Here is a 5,562-nt window from a genome sequence, read left to right on the forward strand (position 1 = left end):
CGGGCTGTGTCGTCTGTGGTACATGCGCACTGCATCTCTCGGGCTGGACAACAGCTCTGTTTGCTGAGTCATCGGTGGGAAGCCGGCGCCATCTTTGGGTGCGGCACAAACGGCTCCCAACATACCTTCTTAGGGCTTAACTCAGGGATGATTCCTTTTATGGTTTTGGAGACTACTGTGATGTGCAAAGGTTTCACCACAGTGATTATATTCATAGGGTTTCCCTCCAGTATGATGCCGTTTATGGTTTTGTAGAGTAGTATGACATGCAAAGGCTTTGCCACATTGATGGTACACATAAGGTTTCTCTCCAGTATGTGTTCTTGTATGCCATTGGAGACTACTGTATTGTGTAAAGAAACTATTTTTAAAATGTAAAGTCCATTCTTAACTTGTGGGAGACATCAAAAGCAAGCAAGCAAAATGAAAATTTGAAATGTGGCGCACAGAGGCAGCCTGTCAATCACAGCTGACTAGTGCTTTGACTACATTGCTAGTCAAAGGAAGAATTCAACCTAGGACATTTGTATTAGTCCCTAAGAGACCCTGCGCTGCACAAAATTGACTCCTTTGGAAAATATCAAAGGCTTTTCCCACCAGTGTCAGATACTTGAGCAATGCTGAGCCAAAGAGCCAGAGCACAAGGCTTGCCTTCTCGTGCCTGTAGCTTTGAGATAGTCACACTTGTCATGTGGCTCAGAGTTTGGAGCGCACCTCGTGACACTCCGCAACATCATTGTTTTAGGATATTCTTGTTGGTGAGAGCAAGAGGATGCTTGCCTGCATCCATAAAGAAGAGAGTTGGTCACTGTGGTGGTGCACACCCATAATCCCAGCACTCTGGAAGTGGAGGCAACAGGGTTGTGAGTTCAAATCCTACCCGGTCTAGATAGTGAACACCTGTCTAAAAAAAAACCAGTAACAGCAACAGACAAGAATGAGGGGAATAGCATTTGAGGACAGCTTTATTTTATTTTATTTTATTTTATTTTTAAAGCTGCCATGCATTGTACAGCTTTGGGAAAACTGATTCTAGCCTACACTTTTGGACTTGGTGACTCTTCAGACATCCCAAACTTAATAACATTAGTTCTTTGCTTTTACAACTTTTCCCAATGCTGCCACAAAATACCTGATAGAAGTGACTTGCTGGGGGGGGGGTCATTTGGCTCACAGTTTCAGAGGGGACTGACCACCACGGTGGAGACTGGAGTCGCTTGGTGTGTGGTGGTGAGAACTTTCACTGTGGCTTGTTCACACCTTGGCAGACCAGGACAAAGAGGGCCAGAATCAGAAGCAGATATGGCCTTGGAGGTGTTCCTCCAGTGACACCACCTCTGCTAGCCAGGCCTCAGGCACAAAGGTTCCACAGCTTCCCCAAACAGCAGGACCATCTTGTGCTAAATACTTAAATACACAAGCCTGTGGGAGACATTTGACTTTCCTGTGTGTGTGTGTGTGTGTGTGTTAACAGTATCTGACATCTTTGCAGGAAGTTCTTTGCATTAGCACGGCCTACAGAATGCACAGCTTGTGTTCTTAGGCATCTCCAGGGACAAAGATTTCATACAACGAGGACTATAAATGGTTAGGTTCATATGTGCTGTCAGAGTACCTAAAGGTACGGTTACCACAAAGAAGACACCTGTTAATTCCGTATCCCTGAGTGATTCGTTTGCTGGTAACTTACGTCAGCACTGAATTGCTGCTTTGTAAGTTTGGCACATTATAGTCCCGTTTGTGTTCGTCTTGTGCCATTATTTCCCTTTTGGTTTTTTCTGTGATCCTCAGGTCAGGACCACATTGCTTGATTTGCACATACTTGGGAATTTTCCAGACTTCCTCCTGTCGGTGGTAATCCATTTCCTATGACTATGGGGAAAAAAAGATACTAGAAATGATTTCAACTTTCTCAAATGCGATGAAACTTGTTCTGGGACTTATCTGTTCTGAGGACCGTCCCTTGAGATTTGAGCTGATTTTTGTCTTGTGCTGGCTAGTGTTTTGTTAATTTGACACAAGCTAGGGTCAAATGAGAAGAGGGAACTTCAATTGAAAAAAAAATAACGCCATACAATTGGCCAATAAAAAGTCTGTCGTGGGCTGGAGAGATGGCTCAGCGGTTAAGCGCACTGACTGCTCCACCAGAGGTCCTGAGTTCAATTCCCAGCAACCACATGGTGGCTCACAACCATCTGTAATAGGATCAGATGCCCTCTTCTGGCCTGCAGGTGTACATGCAGTCAGAATGCTGTAAGAAAAATAATAAATAGATCTTTTTAAAAAGCCTGTCATGCATTTTTCTGATTAATGTCGATGTTTGTGATCCCAGCTCACTCTGGACCGTCCACCCCCAGACATAAGAAAGCTGTCTGAGCAGGCCAGAGGGAGCAAGCCAAAAGCTGTTCCTCCGTGGCCTCTGCTTCACTTTCTGCCTCCAGGTTCCTGCCCAACTTCCCCTGATGATAGACTCCAATGGGAACTGTAAGCTGAAATCAGCATTCTAGAATTCATAGCTGCAATGTGGGGTGAGAAATGCCGGCTGCTTTCTTCTCATGAAGGGATCTCCTGACTGGGAGGGAAAGCAGCCCCATCTTCTTGGTCACATCCATCAAAGGGTGGAGGTCTTGTTTTAGACACTGGGGAAGAGAGGAAGTAGGAAGCATGTCATGGATCATATACCCCAGACCCTTAATTCCCTTTCCTGATTTTTGTTAATAATAATAATAATAATAATAACAATTAGTAGATTTTCACAAATAGATGTTTCTTTACTTTCTAGTGTGCTTAGCACAATTTCTAGATACTTTATAACAGCTGGTTTAAAAATAATATTCAGCAGTTATGGGTAGCCCTGGAGAGTAGGGAGATGAACCAATTCACATTGGTGGTCGGGAAGTGAGATGCTAGTTTTTAAAAGTAGTTTGGACAGATGATTGACAAAGTTTGTTACATGTCAGATAGTAAACATTTTTTCTTTATGAGAAAAATGGTCTTTTGCACCCATTCAAATATGCCACTGTAGTGCAAAAGTAGCTACAGACAATACATAAAGGTCTGTGGCTATTTCCCAATAAAATTTCCATTTTAAAACAGATTTGGTCTACAGGCCATAAGTTGCCAGCCCCTGCTATAGATCATAACATAACATAGGTGATTTGACTGTAGCAACATAAAAACTATCCATTTTTCTCATAGAAAAGTGGCGTGAGAAAACATGTGATTTCATATGTGTGTGTCTGTGTATATGTGTGTGTGTGTTTGTGTGTGTGTGTCTGTGTGTGTGTTTGTGTGTGTGTTTGTATGTGAGTGTGTGTATATGACTCATACACATATATGTGTGTATGATCACAAAAAACATCACTGGTCCATCATTAGAACAGACATTTTTGCTAATTAAAATCAGTCATCTTACTTTTGTTTGTCAACTAAACAGAACCCACAGTTTCACCTGCCTTTCATTGTCCTGACAAAGGTATATTATAAAGGTGGAAAGGCAGAAGACATTATATTTAATAATCTGTAAGCCCAACTTATGAATTTGACTTCTGGGCCTCCACTGGCATCTCGAGCCACACGAATGTTAGGGGTAGGACTGTACTTAATAACAACCACAAATAGAAAATCACGTGCCACCTTTTACTACCTTACACTGTGGTTAGTAAAGTGACCCAGTATTTCTGGACTGAAACCGTGTGGGCCACGGGATAGGAAGCTGTAAAGAAGCAGAGTCACAACCGCCAAACAGAAACTATGCCCAGGGAAGAATAGCCTCAGGGGAGGCAGACAAAGGCTCCTCAAAGCAAAACGAAAAGGATTTGCTATGAACAGATTTGCCCTCTGAGACATTCTCTAAAGGAGAAGAGAAATAGCCAACATGGGGTCGAACCTTCAGGAATGAGGGAAGAGCAAGAGAAATGGTAGAGGTGTTGGGAGGCAGAAGCAGGAGTATCAGGAGTTCAAAGCCAGCTTGGGCTATCCAGTGATTTTGAGGTCAGCCTGGGCTACATGAGACTCTGTCTCAGAAAACAAAATAGCACAACAACAACAATAACAAAAAATCCTAAACAATAACAAAAGAAATGGTAGAGTTGGATGACTATACATCATTTCCCTTATTTCTTAAAATCTTTATATAGTGTTTCAAGTAAAATAATAATACTGCCTGGTAAAATTCCTAAGGAATGTAATACACATATAATTTATTAGTTATCAACTATTAATTATATATTTAGTATATATTAGTCATACTAATTAAGGAGATGGTAAGTAGATTCATAAAATTGTCATAGTCTATATTTTGCTTGAATTCATATTAATTCTAAGTAGGTTGTGAAAAGTTAGTTTTATATATATATCAGTCACACCACTAAAAATTGAAAACCTAATTGCAAAAAGAAATAGCCCAAACCATTAAAACATTAAAAACAGTCCCAAAGAAGGTAGAACATAATAAGAAAGGAACAAAACGGAGCATAAAAGAAGATCAATAATGAAGTAAAAGACTTAAATTTAACCTTATCAATAATTATGGTATATGGTAATACCCTAATCTTTCTAATTAACAGACAAGATTGACAAAATAGATTTAAAAAAAAAAGAAAGCAGGTGTGAGCTGAGGACTGTGTAAGATGTAGGAGCCTGATTTTAAATAGCATGTCAAAACGTTGGTTAAAGGAGTGTATAATGAAGACTTCAAGAGATTGCTGTCTAAGATATTTTGTCAGAATGGGAGGGTTTGTTTGCCTTCTGTTTAAATGAATGATGATAATGCTACGCATGAAGATGAGTCAGAGTTCAGAGTCCTCTTCTTTCTGTGACCGAAGAATCTCTCGTCATTCTCTATCTGCAATAACACACATTTACTCACTGGCTCAACACTTAGTCAGTACTGAAAGGAAGGCATGTGTTAGGACATACGGCGTAGGAGGACCCACATTCTGAAGTCACGGGTAGGATCAAGCTTGAGTCACCTTGGAGCACCTATACAACTGGGCAGGCCACTTAACTTCTATGAGCCTTAGCGTCTTTGTTAGTAAGGTAGATCAGTATCTTGGAGAACTGTTGAGAATATCAGGAGCAACCAGATATTTATTGAGCGTCTGTTCTTTTCTAGTTCGGTTTTCTAAGCAATTATTTTGTGTGTGTGTATGTAATGCCATCTTTCCAAGTGTGGCACAGTGCCTCATCACCCCCAATCTTCACGTAACAAAGCAGTCAAGGATACCTCAAAAAACACTAAGGGCTGGGAAGGAGAGAAGAAGGAATACATAGGTCCTCCATATTTGACAGATATGGTGGAAGATGCTCTGGCTATCTGAGGCATTTGTTATAACTTATTCTAGCTTAAGCTTCCAAGTTTAGGCACTTGCTATTCTTGAATACGGTTAGGATTCAGTTCCCAGTGCCCACATGGTGGCTCACAACTGTAACTCCAGTTCCGGGGACTTGGGTAACTTTTCCTGGCCTCCTTTGCATAAATGTGGTGCACAGATATACCTGTAGGCAAAAATACCCAAACACCTAAACATGATGTTTTTAAAATTCCAAGTTTTGGGGCTG

The sequence above is a fragment of the Micromys minutus genome, assembly GCF_963924665.1.
Source record: "Micromys minutus genome assembly, chromosome: 28".
Taxonomy (NCBI): domain Eukaryota; kingdom Metazoa; phylum Chordata; class Mammalia; order Rodentia; family Muridae; genus Micromys; species Micromys minutus.